Source organism: Arvicanthis niloticus, chromosome 1 (assembly GCF_011762505.2).
Source record: "Arvicanthis niloticus isolate mArvNil1 chromosome 1, mArvNil1.pat.X, whole genome shotgun sequence".
NCBI classification, from domain to species: domain Eukaryota; kingdom Metazoa; phylum Chordata; class Mammalia; order Rodentia; family Muridae; genus Arvicanthis; species Arvicanthis niloticus.
Window position 1 is genome coordinate 142,003,673 of NC_047658.1, and position 16,161 is coordinate 142,019,833.

The window sequence follows — 16,161 nt, forward strand, 5'->3', positions numbered from 1 at the left end:
TTTGGAGAAATCTTAAATATAGATGGTTGGCAGGAAACTTACCAGGACTTGTCATGTGAAATAAAAAATAATAATATTAGCTGTAATTGGATGGGCATCCCCAAGCTGTAGAATCCAGTGCTTCAGGCACACTAACTGTGTTATCATCTTCCTTATATCTCATTAAAATATGAGCTTCCTGAAGGCAGGGCCTGCTTTTCCTTGTCATGGATGGATTTCCAACCCTTTGAGTTACATAGAGAGTGCCCAGGGAATCTTCAAAACCAATGAATGACACAGCAGCTTATTCTGATAGTTCTTTACTTTTGATCTGCTAATACTGTCTTAGCAAATGAAATCATGTGGTTTTATGCATGATCTTAAAAGAGATAATACAGTTTTTAGAGTTGGACAGATTTGAATTCTGCCACACACTAGCTATTTATTCACAATGTGAACAAAATCACTTCACTTTGAAGTTATGATTTTCTATTCTCATTCTGAAATGATTGCAAAAAGCTGCAGATCACCCATTCTCGCTGTGAACAGAAAGGTGAAATAGAGTGCAAAACAAACAACCCAAGGACAGTTTATAATAAAATAGTGACAAGCTGTCATTCCAAGACCCATAGACAAAGGGAGGAATAATCCCCACCACCTCACTTGCATCAGTACCTGTCTGGGTGGAAGAAAACACCCAGATGGATGGTGGACATTGGAACAGGGTACTGCAAAACATTGCAGAGGGACCAGGGGATAAGCTCAGTGGTAAAGAGCTTACCTTGTGGACTGAGCCCCAGCTCTATCCCCAGCAACACAAATAGTAATGACCAAACGCTCTAAAATGACATGCAAATAGCTGCTGAATCTAGGAGTGTTGCCCACTCTGGTAGCAGATGAATGTAGAAGATGGATGACGGTTGAGCATTAACTTTGCATATCGCTTTTTCTGCTATATTGTTTTCTACTGCTGCCTTAACAGATTACCCCACACTGCATGTTTGGAGACAGCACACATTTACTATTTTACAGTTTGGTACCTTAAGAGCCAACACAATTTCTCTAGGTTGAAGACATTTGTAGGATATGTTTTCTAGGGTATGTTTTTGCAGGCTCTGGAGAACCCACTTCCTCACTTTTCACCTCCTCCATTCAGGGCAGTCCCTCCTTCTCTCTATTGTCATGTCAGAAGTTTCAGTTTTCATAATACTAAACCATCGCCCTATTGGCACATCTTCTGCTGCCAATTCTCCCCTGACTTCTCCCTGGACTTTTAAGTCTCCTGGTGTTTGTAATCATCCTACTTGGACAATCTACAATAATCTTTTCATGATCCCAAATGTGATCAAGTTGTAAGAATGTGTTAAATATGTTTGTGTATGTTTACACACACACACACATTATCTATCTATCTATCTATCTATCTATCTATCTATCTATCTATCTATCTATAGATATCTATCTCTCTATATCTATCTATCTATCTATCTATCTATCTATCTATCTATCTATCTATCTATCTATCTATGTATGTCCAGGCCAGCTGGACAATCAAGTGGAACCCTTAGACCCTGTGGAGAGGACTGAGATGCATGAGAATGTAAGGAGGCACAGCAAGTCAAGAAGTCTGATCAAGCTGGCAAAGATTTTATTGTTCACACAGGTTATATACTCTGAAAACAGGATATGGGGAGGGGTAGGAAAGGAAAGAGGGCTTTGCAGGTGGAGGAAGCTAGCTGCAGTTGTGGGGTCTAACTAAGTTATTCTTACAAAGCCTTTCTGTTACCAGGGGTTCTAAAAACATCTATCTAGCAGGATGTTGGCTAAATCTAAAGATCAGGAGGAAGGGTCACTAAGGTGGGTTGCTATGAGGCCTTGTTTGAAGTTCTGAGAACTGACAAGTGAATCATGGAAGGTAAGCAGAAAGAATAGTAGATAGGAGAGCCAAGGGTGAGTGTTTGCCAAGAGTAAGGCCTTGACATGGCTTCCCACATATAACCTGCTGCATCTGTTCTCATTGTTTCTGTGTACCACACTTCACTGAACAACCAACAAAGAGGCTCATCCTTGGGAGGAGTTCATTTTCCTTATCCTAGCAGTCAGTGGTCGCCTGTAGTTCTTTGTATAGAGGTTGGACCCTGCAAAAATTTCCCCTCCCATGTTAACATATCCACTGATATTGCCATTACTCCAATCTCATTTAGGCAGCCATTTCTATGAGACACTGTTTCTCAGTAGATTTCTTTGTATTCTGGTTCTTACAATCTTTCTTCCCTCTCTTGCACAACGGTCCCTGAAACATAGATGTGGGAGTTGTGATGCAGATGTGTTCACTGGGGCTTGGCCTTCCCACATCTGTTGAGCTCCGTGGTATTACCAGTCCTTTTCTGTTATGGTCTCTATTTGCTATAAAGAGGCTTCTTGGAGAAGTGATAGATGTGGTGATGTGATAGATATACTCATCTGTGGCATAAAGATAAAAAATTTAGAATATAGTAAGGAATTGTGTTGGTTAGCAAAGTGGAAGTAGTAGATTCTTTTCTGAGATCCATGAACTCACTAGCCAAAGGAAGCTACCTGCATTTTCAGTACCAGATGCAATTTATGTCTTATTGATGGGTTTTAAGTCCTATTAGACAGCTGTTGGTTGCCACTGGCATGTGAGTGCCATGTATTGCCCCTTTATGTATGTGTTCCCATACTTGTAATTGTCACGATTCATAGGTATTGCTATTGTGTGAGGCTGTTTAATTGCCTCCTTTCCTTAGAAGCTTGAATAGTATCTTCTAGAACCATGCAGGCTAGATTGCAGAAAAGGAACTTTCAGGTCTGATCCAGCTCTAAAAATCAAAGTCCTTTGTCCTAAGTGTTTGGTGTCTTCAGAAATAGGGACCTACCCTCAACCTCTAAGGGGCAACCAAGGGCTATATAGATAATATTGTTTGGGGTGTTACTTGGACTATCCTGCTCAACTGTTTTGAAGGAAGTGTCTCCTGGTTGGTAGTGGTGCTTTTGTTAGTTTGTGATTGCTGTGGGGAGCCTGGCACTTTGAGTAATTTAACTTCCTTAGACACATATGTACTATTATATGTATATGATATACAGTTATATATATTGTTTATAATTTTGGGTAAATATAAAATAACACTATTCCTTAAGGTGTTTATCAAACTCCCTTGGGGTTATTTGTCCCACATTCCTTCTTCTTTTGTATAGCTCTCCATCTCTCCTTCCTAGTTGGAGCCCCTTCCCATTAATCTGTTTATCATATCATATCTCCTGTATCCTGCTGTTCTCCCCCCAAACCTCCTCTACCTATGAGCCCTTTGTATTCTTCTGGTTTCTGTGGTTATTTCATGTTGAATACACCTAAGGAACTAGAGCTCAGAACCAAAGAGGAAAGAAAGTAAGTGGCCTTTCTTTCTGGGTCTGGGTTACCTCACAGATCATTTTTTCTAGGTTCACCCATTCACCTAAAATTTCAGTTTTTATTACAACTGAATAGTATTCCATAGTGCACATGTACCTGATGTTCATTATCCAATTGTCTGTTGAAAGACATTTACATTGTTTCCATTTTCTGGCTATTGTGGACAGTTCTTCTACGAACATTCCAGAGTCCTTTTGGAGTAATGTTTGGAGTAATGGACTAATGTTCATATAACACCAGAGCTTAGAATGTAGATATTTTCTGGGAGAACCCATTTTACTTCTTCTTCCTGTTGCTGTTATAAATGTACCCCAATAAAAGCAATTTGAGGAAGAAAGAGTTTGTTTTGGCTCACAGTTCCAGGTTACAGCCTATCATAGCAAGGAAGTCTCAGTAGCAGGATTTTGAGAGAGCTAGTCAGTCACATGGTATCCAGAGTCAGGAAGTAGGGAGCAATAAATGCTATGTTCATCTATTTCCCTCCTATAATGACAAGCACATTGAAGATAGGTCATTTCACTGCAAGTAACCTAATTAAGAAAGTCTCTTACAGTGACCTCCCCTTTTATGAAGAGAAACTGAGGACCAGATGGAAGGAGAGAAGGTAGGGAGAAAGGACTGGAGGAGAGGAAGGAGGAGAAACTTCAGTTGGAATGTAAAGTTAATCAATTAAATGAATGAATGAATGAATGAATGAATGAATACATAATTGTATCTAATAACTCCTCATTTGAGACTTTCCAGGTGACTCTGGATTCTGTCACATCAACATTATTGACCATCATAAGGACTTTACAGAGTTATTTGAAAACAATTTCCTAACCCAATGTAGGGTTAGGTGTTCTTCTAGTGAGCATCTGTGAATGATACCTTCATGTCTTTTTAAAATTAATTAACTAATAAATCAATTAACTACTTACCATCCCAAATGCTTCCCCCTACCTGTCCCTCCTTCACAGAGTTCCTCCTCCTCACCCCCTGGATAGCCCATGTTCCCCACCCTCACACATGAAGTCTCTTCTGGGTTAAGTGTATGCTCTCCCATTGTACCCAGACAAGCCCTGCTGGGGAATGGATTTCACAGTCAGGCTATAGCTTAAGGAATAGCTCCTTTCCGGTTGTTGAGGGACTGACATGAAGAATGAGCTGCATGTCTGCTACCTATGTGTTAGGAGCCTCAGTCTAGCCTGTGTATGCTCTTTGGTTGGTGGCTTAGTCTCAGCGCTCCTAGGGTTTCAGATTAGATGACTCTGTTAGTCTTCCTGTGGAGTTCCTACTTCTTTCAGGGCCTTCATAGATTGGAACAGAAAAGTCTCCCACCACATAATAATCAAAACACTAAATGTACAGAACAAAGTAGCATATAAAGGCAAACCTATCAGAATTACACCTGACTTCTCAATAGAGACTCTAAAAGTCAGAATGATTTAGACAGATGTCTTGCAGACCCTACAAGACCACAGATGCCAGCCCAGACTACTATAAACAGCAAAAATCTCAGTCATCATAGATGGAGAAACCATATTTAAACAATATCTTTCTACTAATCCAGCCCTACAGAGGATTATAGAAGGAAAATTCAAACATAAGAAGGATAACTACACCCAAAGAAACACAAGAAATTAATCATCTCATGACAAAAACAAAAGAAGAGAATTACACATACTCAGTAATACCTCCCACATCAAAATAAAAGGAAGTAACAATCATTGGTCATTAATACCTCTCAACATCAATGAACTCAATTCCCCAATAAAAAGACACAGGCTAACAGATTAGATACATAACAGATAGGATCCATCATTCTGCTGTGTTGAAGAAAAACATGTCAGCAACAGTGATAGACCCTATCTTCAAGTAAAGGTCTGAAAAAGGTTTTCCAAGCAAACGGACCCCAGAAACAAGTTGGAGTAGCCATTCAACTATCTAAGAAAATAGACTTTCAACCAAAATCAACAGTAATAAAAAGAGATGGGGAAGGACACTTCATATCAACAAAAGAAAAGTCTACCAAGATGATGTCTCAATTTTGAACACTATCCCTAAAATGCAAGGACACCCACATTCATAAAAGAAACTTTACTAAAGCTCAAATCACACACTGAAGCCCATACATTAATAATGGGGGGTCTTCAACAACCCACTCTTACCAATGGACAGGTGATAGAAACTAACTAAACAGAGCAACAATGAAACTAACAGATGTTCTGAAACAAATGGATCTAACAGATATCTACAGAACCTGTCACCCAAAACCAAAACAATATACCTTCTTCTCAGCCCCTCATGGAAACTTTGCAAAAATTGGCCATAATTAGGTACAAAGCAAGCCTCAACAGATGCAAGAAGACTGAAGGAATCCCTTGCAGTTTTTCAGATCACCATGGATTAAGACTGGACTTGAACAGCAACAGAAACAACAGAAAGCCCACAAACTCATGGAGGCATTCACTCAGTGATATCCTCATGTATTAGTGACTTGTTTCCCAGGTAGGTAAAAGATGCTGCTACGTAAAAGGCAAGCTCTTGCTTCTGTGTTCTCAGTCTGGAATGATACTGGTCAACTTCACTACAATTAGAGTCACATTGTTATTTTTTGTTTTTTAATAGCCATATCAAAACAAACTAAAAGGAAAAGAGATGCAATAAGGTTAAAATCTATATTTTATATAATCCAGCATGTCAAAAATATCATTTCAAATAATATTTATTCACTATACAAGTTATTAATGAGGTATTCTACAAAGATTGTATTTAACTGAAATCCTTGTATTTTCACAAACAGCATTTTCGCATCAGAATGGCCACAGCTCAAAGGCTCAGTAAGCACATGTGGCTGGTGGCTACAACATTGGACAACAGAGGCCTAGCTTATTGCCTGGCACAGCAACACTCAGTAGTTTGTGTAACAACGTATTAAGTGAATTAAAGGAGAGGCAGCAAAAGCAATCACTCCCAGAAGGGAAGAGTGCCAGTATGCACACATACTCATGGCTTAAGCTTCATTAGATTTTGCATAAAAATCAGAAACAAAACCTAACATCTCCTGAACAAATCTATTTCAGTTTCTAGTTTGGCAATCCAAACCATTCAGATTAGGCACAGTCACTTTCCTGTAAGAAGGGCACATTCTCCACAGTAAACATTTGCAGGAGCCTCTTTCAGGGCTCCTGTGAGTAGGAGGCAATTAACTTGTGAGGCAAAAAATACCTCATATTTTCAAACATTTCCAAACGTTTGCTTCTGCTTTCATGTCTAGCTCCTTTCTAATATTATCCCTAAACTGCAGTTTCAAAACTGACTCTGCTAACCTTGGCATCCCTGATCACTTTGAAGCCGGTCAATAGTCCGAGCACAAAGCATTTCTTCTCAGTCTTGTGGCAGGAAAATAAGCCCATGTCCGTCCTACAGGAAGACCCCAACCTCTGAGCACCAGGGAGGGATCTCCCAAACAAAGGCAGCTGGCTGGTGTCCAGGGACTTCAGCTTTCTCAAGATTGCCTTAGGATTCTTTTTCTTTTTGTTTTCTGGTCTCTTTTTTGTCTACAGGGTACCCCAACCTTCTTAACATATGGGCAAATTTCCTCACAATCATTGCACATGCAATGTTGTCTGAATTACACTTACAAACAGCGTTGTGATCAGGCAGGACAGTAAACTATAATCAGAACCAAATTGCTCTTTCTCCTGTCAGTAGATGAACTATAGAAGGAGAAAAATTATTTATTCACATTACCTTCTATTGTTTCTTCACTGTATGTATACCCAACAGGTAGGCAGAGGACCAGGCCTGAATTCAGTTGCTAAATGGTATCAAATGAATGGAAGCCATGGGGTGTTTCCTTCTCAGACTTGCAGGGGAATAATGTGATGAAACTACTGCTAAGGATTGTTCCTTTAATAGGACATGTATATATCAAGTTTACATGGAATAAACCCCATATACTTCCAATAGAGATCATTATAAAGGAGAAAAGAAAGAAAAATGCCCTGAGATCGTAGGTTGCAGAATTTTATATAGCCAAAATGAATGCAAGTCTATGGTAAACTGGGCTCTCCTAGAAGATGAAGACCAATTGTGTGTTTCCCAGAGTGAGCCCCATTGTCTGGTTGTATCTGAAGGGAGAGAAGACTGGGCCAGCCCATGCTAAGTCATTAAGGAAGTGGGCTACTTCCAGTGGTTAGCAGCTTCCTTTGCTTCCTTGTAGCTTCCCTGCAAAGTTCAATTTATCTGAGGATCCTTTAACACACTGTACTTACAGAACATCAAAGAATGCCATTTATGGGAGCCATTGAAAAGGGAAAAACACAGGGATGGTAAAAATGTCTTCATTCTACTACCACCTGACCAAGGTAGAATGTGCTTATGGTCTGAGCATTCTTCCTCTTACAAAGATGTAAGTTATAATAGCTACAATGCTGACGGGTGATCTGGAAGTGTGTATGCTCATCTTTCCCACCTTGGGAGTGGACTATTGCTGTAAGAAAGAGTACAGCCCAGATAGAGTGTGCACAACTGTGGCCGTGGAACTCAAGCCATCCTCCCAAGTATACCTACCATATAGCTCCAGTCTCTCCCTGTCTCACTTCTTAGATGATGTGGCTTTGAAAGAGGTGTAAGCATGCCTGTGTATGTGTGTGTGCAAGTGCTTTACTTACTTATTTATATATTTTTATTTTTTGGATTATTTCATTTTAAATATTTAAATCCAGACAGATCCTTATGAACTGCATTGAAAAAATACCAGTGTTTAAGTTCTGAATCAATGCACATCTGCACTCGATTCCTTTCTTTTCTTTCCCTCTTATCTCATTTGAACAGGGAGGTTTGCATACTCAGTCTCGGATGCATCACCATTAAATCATAACTATTTAGTTGATTAAAAAAATTTAACTCAGACATATATGCATATCATTTTTATTACATATTCAAAAACTTTACCCTATCATATATATACATAAATATATACACATATGAATATATATACAAACAAACAATGCATACATGTATACATATAAATAAATGAATGTGAATGTAGCTCTATTGCTTATCCTGTTAAGGCCATGTGATAGCCAATTTAGTGTAAGTCAAGCTTAGGAGTTGAGAGTGGGTAATACATAGTATCTTTTGCAAGATTACGCTGTATGGGTATTCTGAAGTAGAGGACAGTTTCTGAGCCTTAGTTTTCTATGTAACCACAGAAAATAATAGGTTAAAAGTAGATTTTAATTAATCCCAAAGAAAAGAATATCCAGAAAGCTGATGTTGGAAAAGAGGAGGTTAGGAACATTTCCCTGGAATTAATGAAGATGAATAGAGACACTTAAGACAGAACGAAGGAATAGCCCCACAGAGTCAAGTTTTTCCTCCTCCTGATTGGCTCATACATGTCTTATTGGCATAGAGTTATTCTCATAGGCAATGGCATGCTAAGAACTGAATGAGAAAGATTACTAGTAAGCCTTCCCTTTAGAGGAAAGCAGACAAATTTTATTCATTATAACCACAAAATGGACTGGAATCCTGTCTACTACTTGGAAATATTCAAACTTTTGGTAGAAAATTAAAAGTTTGGATCAGTGATCTGAGGCTGGCATTTTAAATATTTTAATAAACTATTTATGAAGCCTATAGCATTGAGATGTTATAAGCTTATTTGGTGTTGTGTTTGGCTGTAGTGTTCACACCACAACCATTGCCAGAACACATTTCAGTGTGTGGTTCAGAATACCTGAACAGCTGTCTCTTGTCATGTGCTAAGGGAATATAAATGAGGAAATTTGCCAGCATGTCAGACAGGGACAGGAAAATACTGGCCATCTTTCTGGGTCACTTGTGGCACTTCTTTTTGTTGTGGAGATTGGCACTAGCAGAATCTCAGCAAATGATCTTTTCTTGGTTGTACTTAGTTTTTTTTTTTTAAATCAAGCTTCAGCTGAAAACATTACTCATAATTCTGACTGTAGAAAATGCTACCATTTATCCATAAGTACTTTTATTTACTTTCCATTTATCAACCAGTTTTTGCCAATCTTTCCCCAATATAGGCATGTTCTCTTAAGTTATATGTATGTATGTATGGATGCATGTATGTGTATATGTATGTATATATGCATCTTAATCTTATTCCTTTATGTATTAAAAACTTTACCTTGTTATCATTTAAATATATGTATATATACATACATACATATATACACATATACATGCAAATAAATAATGCAAATATGTACATATACAAATAAATAAATGAGAATGCAGCTGTTTTAAAGTTGACAAATTTTCTTTTGAATTGGATGGTTCAGTATAATTCTCTTCATCTTGATTCTGAGTTGCATCATGGTTCAGTTGTAACACTGCAGTAGAAATGCTGCTGTCTGACTGCATGTAGGGAGCAACCTTGCTTATACACTGAAGGCCTAAAGTCAGCCATAGCTCTAAGTCAGACATACATGCCTGCTAACACAGAGTCTTGGTCTTTGTGGGAAAACACTGACCCTAGAACGGATAGCTATAAGATCTTGTAAACAGGCAGCCTTGGTGGAAAACTACCCACCTGGATAAGAACAAGTAGGCATAGACCTTATGGATAGGTAGCCTTGGTAGAAAGTGCCAGCTTAGATAAGAACAAATGAATCATAGAGTATAGTGACCTGTTCCCTGCTTCTTCACCCAGCCAACACTTTGTTCTGAAAGATATCTATACTTCCCCTGAGAGCACCTACTCTCCTGTTTCATCCCCTTCCCCACATCCTGCCTCTATGTGTATACAACCCCTGTATGAAAAAATTAAAATGGCGGTTTGATTAGACTATAGACAAGCCACTGTTCTTTGCATTCCCTATCCTCCAGTTCTCTCTTCCAGGTCTTCTGATCCCAGCTCAATGCCCCGTGGGACTGGGGCAACTGCAGAGACTGGACCATGAAGGGGCACACAGCTGTGATTGGTTTTCTTGAATTCATTGTTCAATAGATATCTCCCTGGACATAGTCATTCTCAGAAGTGAGTTAACTTGGAACCATGGAAAATAGTTAAAATTAGCAGACAAAAATTTGTCAAAGCATGAAATCTTATCCTTTGGCCTCCTCTCTACAAAATACTTTATACTGCAAAGGGAGAAATCATAACTTTATCAAAGAGGATACTGAAAAAAAAGTTAGTATTAACAGGAAGACATCAACAGTGTACATTCTGACACATCACTTCTGCAGGATTATTTCCCCAAAGTGCTTAACTTGATTAATTAAATATAATCATGATGCAACCATAAGCTACTAAACCACACCCTATAATACTTGTATTGTCACAATTCTAAAATCTAAAACCAAACCAAAGAAAACCCAAAACAACAACAAAAACAGAGACAAAGACAGGAATTCTTTAGGTTTAAAACAACACTAGTAAATGTAATAGATTAGATATAATCTTGCATATAAATTTGTTCATTGACCCTTGGCATTATAAGAGAATGCTGCATCTTGCTCCCAAATGTTCAAGAAAATAATGTACATAAATAAAATATATAAGGTAGAACAGCTTACTGGTTAATAACCAGAAGTTTTATACAAAATGCATATGGAAGTTCTTTGTTTCACTTAAACCTTCTTTATAAGTGTGTTTTTTCAAAGTAAAGAACAAAGCATAAAAAGAATCAGTGGTAAGTAAAGATGTCATTGAAGTCTACCAATCAACCTAAATAGGAATTAGCAACAAAAATCATAATTTTAATAGGAAAACATGGTAAGACTAAAGTATTAGACAGTATTGCATGGTTTCAAAACAGGAAGGATTTAAAATCCATTGATAAAAATTTATCATAAATATATACATGGCAACATAATGTAAGAAGTTATCATGAAGGGATAGGGAGGGGGAAAATGTAATAATACAATCACAAAAAGTTAATACAGCTAAACAGTAGAAATTCGAGAAATTGAAACACCAAGCATGTCGGCTCCTTAAAGCCAGATGGTCCAGATGAGAGGAGAGAGAGGTCCTAGTTTCGCTGTGTCTCTCTGGAGCTGAGCAGAATGGTGAGTTTTGGTGCCCTAAAGAAACACACCAGGCCTGGCTGAGAGTCTTATTGAAGCAGGAACTCAACTTTAATGTATCAGCCTCTCGCTTATATAAACCTGGAACATAGGGAGGAGGAGTTTTGGTGGGGTGAGATGTCATAGGGTGCAGGGAAGGGTGATGGAGGGTATGGGGTGACTGACAGGGCCAATGGCAAAGCTCTACATCAGCAACAGCTGAGCAGAGGCTGGGCCAAACAGGTCCTGTTGAGTGACCAAACAGGTCCCTAATACAGAAGTGACTGAGACGGATCTCAAAACTAGAGCCAGGCTTGGGTTTATCCACGAGGCCCAAACCAGGTCTGAAATGGGGCCCAACACAAGCAGACTTACAGTATACATGTTTTGAGTAACATAATGAGTATAGATGATTTAATAGGTACAGCATAGAGAACCTTGCTCCCAAAAAATAGAAAACTCATATTGCTTTTAACAACCATGAAACTCACTTTTAAATATTGACAACATTCTAACAATAAAAAAAAATGCTTAAAAAATTCCAAGGAATATTTCAGCAATCACATATTAAAATCTATAATGTAGTAAGTCAGAAATACATTTTAAAAATAACTTTCTTTTCCCCTCCACCCAATTTGAAAGGGAGGGATACAGTTCTAAATACTTGGTGTGCTAAAGAAAAGCTTGATGGGATTTATGAAATATTGAACTTTGACTTGAAATAAGAACACATCTCAAATAGAAACACACCTAAGAGGGTGTCTGGGAAGAGAACTATAAATTTTCAAAACCTATTTTTGAAAACAAGGAATATTGAAAATTACTGAAATGAACTGCAACTCAGGAAGACTGAAAATAACAATACGATACCCCCAGAAAGCAAGCCAGAGAAGCGCGAAACAAAACCTAAGAGTCTGAGGAGGGTTACAGTCAACTTCAATTGTGAAAATGGGACTCAGCCATGTCTAGCCACACTAGAAAATGAGCATTCCAACACACATGAATTCATTTCAATAACGAATGTTTTTACCTTCTAGATTAGATACTGGCTTTGTGGCAAGGATGTTAAAGCTTGAAACCTTAGCATATCTTTGGGTTGTATTTTGAACTAGGTGCCATATCTAGAGCAGAAGCTTCTGGAGGCTCACTTCTTACCTGCTGCTTCTACGCTTTTGCTAGCATAATTCTATTGATTGTTGGCAAATATTTTCCGTGTGTGTCTTGATTCTGGACTGTAGTATAATGACAACTTCTTATCTTTTTTGTCATTGTTCAGATAATTTAATAATAATTAAACATTAAAAATTAATAATTTAACATTCTGTTCCCCCTAAATGACTACTCATACTTCCATGATCAATTTGTATGTGAACCATGTGCTTGAGTCATTGTCTCTGTGTGTTTTATTATGAGTGTCTGAGACTTGGCATTTTGAATCCCAATACTATATTTTTATATACATATTTGGGACTTGTGTACATATTTGGGATTATATTATAATTCAAATTAATTAGTCCCCATTTTTTTAAGGCTGAGAGCATCACTTATAAAAAGTATTTGGTTTCAAAAAGCAAAGCTTTGCTTCAGGATTGGATTTCACTCTAATTTCAGTGACCAAGGGAATACACCAAACCAAATATATTCAGCTATAATATCTTATAGACAACTACCCTAGTGTACAAGGAATGAGTAAGTCGACAAATTCTCTGAATATTTATTTGCCAGGGTTATGTTTTCATCTCTGTTCATACATGTACTATCTAGCACCACTGCCTAACATACTCTAAGACTAGCAATTTCCTCTGTGTTTTCTGATACGATCTGATGAAAACCAGAAGCAAGCACAATTCTCTCACTTTATTTTATTTTATTTTTGTTAGGAGCAAGGCAGTTATTATTTGACTTGGGAAAAATAAAGGCAGCTTTTCAAATGTGGAAAATGTTCTAGACTAAATATATATTTTACAATGTGAAAAGCAAGTCCAGTGTGGCAGCATGTGTGTATAGAAAGAAGAAACGAGTTTGTTTGCAGTTACACTGGCCTTTTTTATGTAGTCAAATAAACCTCAGTCATGTATAGAGGTAATGGTAAGAACACTGAACCAATAGCAAAGCACACTATCCTCTGAAAGATTAAGGAACGAACTTGTCAAGGTCTCAGCATGGATTCACTGCTATAGCTCCGAGTTTGGACTTAGACACACCTGGATATAAACACATCGCTGATTTACAAAGGCATGGCTTTGCTTTTTAAATCTCTAAAATGGGAGCGATCGTGGTGTTTGTGTGATGAGTTGCTTGCCAAGCGAGACAAATGGAGCTATATGTAGGATCCACAGCAGAAATGTCCTTAATTTCAAAGACACAGCTGGCATGGAAAAACAAAAATTGAATCAATCTAGGCATGGCATGGCATATGTGTAATATTAGTCCTCAAGAGGCAGGAGGCTGGCACAAGGTTGAGGCCATCCTGGGCTGTGTAGCGAGTTCATGTCTCAAACAACACAACGCTCTGTAAAAACCACAAATGAAATAAAATGCAGAACTGTTTCACAGTTCCCTTGAGGTATCTGGGCAATAGAAGATGGGGAGTCCTGGAAATAGAGGTTCTTGTTCTATTAAATAATGTCCTTGCTGCAATGGAAGGGGATCAGACTCTAGTTTGTTGAACAAAGTTTGCAGGCTACTATGGCCTGAGAGCCTTTGTTGTGAAGAGTGCTGTATCTCTGAGCTAAGCCCACTCCTCATTCTTCCTAAGACCCAGTGTGGACGACAAATCCTGACTATTACATGTACGATACAACCAAAGTTCTGTGCAAACAGCTATCTATCACACCCTTCTGAATTATCATTTTTCTGAATTTCATGGCTTTGTTTCTTTCTGTTCATCCAATTGTTCTTTCCTTTCTTTTCATGATCTTCAAATCTCCAACCTTCCTCTCTATAACATTTACAATCTACCCTCTTTTCCATTTTATAACAATAATATTTCATGTAAACCTCTTTTGAGTTTGTTCAGCACTAGCTGGCACTTTGTTTATGACAGGTACAGGATTCACTGTAGATTGGAGCTATTGCAATGATATTGTTTTTAACTTGGAAGCAAGCTATCGAGAAAAGGTTGTCTAATTTAACATTATTTCTCCCATGATACTGCTCGCAACATGGCAGACACTAAATTCAAATGTACTGATAGGAAAGTTGCATCACAGATGTATTTCTGAGTGGAAGACAAATGTGACCTATCAAAATGCTTTTTTTTAGGATTATATAATGGTAATAGCTACATTAAATTTTTATTTAGCTGCCCATAGAGGCATTGCAGGAATGGCTGCTCTATCTCATGTGCATCAACACGTGGCAGAGAGGAGAGACACTATGTCTAGCCTTAGTGTTATGACCTGTGACCCTCTGAGTGATTAGGAGTCTAACATTCCCCCCAAAAGTGAGCCTGCAATGACCACAGGTCCTGCACTGATCAGGTCTGGACAGGCTATCATGGCGGGGAGCAAGCCAGAGAGAATATAAACCCCTTCTGGGATTATGCAGCCCATTTGAAGAAAGAAGGAGACTAGAAGTTCCACATCCAGGACTTTGGGCCCCAGGCAGGAGTAAGCATGATATAGACAACTCCTGCATGGGCCCTGATGAAGAATGAGCACCAGACAACCACCAGTCTGGTTCCATGGGGCCTGGTGAGATGGTCACCAGTCTTGTGCTGTACAATCCTGGAGGGGCAGACCATAATCAAGATGGCCCCTAACCACAACCACAATGCACAAGCAGGGCATAGCATAGCTGAGACCACTCCTGAGATGACCCCAGACACTCAGAGATCCCTAAGGTGTCACTAAGAGGAGCAAGTAAGTGGTGGAGAAACAGAAGAGAAAGAGAAACAGAAGGATGTGGGCACACGAAGAGAGAGGCAGAACTGGACACTTAAGGATAGCGAGGAACAGTTTGATGTATCTAATGATGCTTGCTATCTAGGACCATGGTGGGGTCCTGGCCTATGCTGCCACCAGGGGCCACATCTGGGCCCATGGCCCTGCAGCAGTAGGGGTCTGTAAGCATCAAGTATGGGTAGACATCCATGGTCTGGGCTGCCTGGGGACATGTTGATATCTACAGGGTAGTATCAACATGTACATCAGGTAGTGTAGAACTGGCACCACCCCCCCCCCCCAACGCCTGGGTCTGAGAGCTGTCCCTGAGGCTTTGAGAACAGGAGAGCTGATTCTGCCCCTAGCCAGCTGTAGTACTCAGGGCCAGAATATCATCCAAGAAGCAAAGTAGAGCTCACCCTCTTTGCAGGAGTTGTGGGTGAGTTGGCCCAAGGATATGAGTGTGGAAGATTTGGCCCTGCCACTCATAACCTGTGCAGTACATGGAAAAGGGAGAGCTACCCTTTCTCCTTTTTACCCCTTGCAACCTGTGGCAGGAGGGAGAACTGACCCTGGGGTCATGAGAGCAGGTGAGCTGCCCCTGGCCCTCACTAGCTGCAGCACTTGGGAGAGCAGACTGTGTACCTCACCTGGGCAGCACAGTAAAGCTGACTGGTGGCAGGAGCAAGGTTAAGCCTGCTCTGCCTCTTGTCTGCTGTGTGGTGGCATCAGTAAGAGAGAAAGAGACCCTCTCTCCTCTCTTTTGCCTTCACCATCTGCTTCAGGAGGGATGACTGGCCCAACCAGGGTCATGAGAGGAGGAGGAATTGTCCTGCC

At 39.4% G+C, this 16,161-nt stretch overlaps 1 non-coding gene across 1 annotated transcript; it reads left to right on the forward strand.

The window, feature by feature from the left end:
* The first annotated feature begins 14,743 nt into the window (after window positions 1–14,743).
* LOC117701786 (small nucleolar RNA SNORA17) lies at window positions 14,744–14,875 on the forward strand. The gene has a single exon (XR_004605864.1). It is a non-coding gene; the product is annotated as a small nucleolar RNA SNORA17 (small nucleolar RNA).
* Window positions 14,876–16,161: the final 1,286 nt, after the last annotated feature.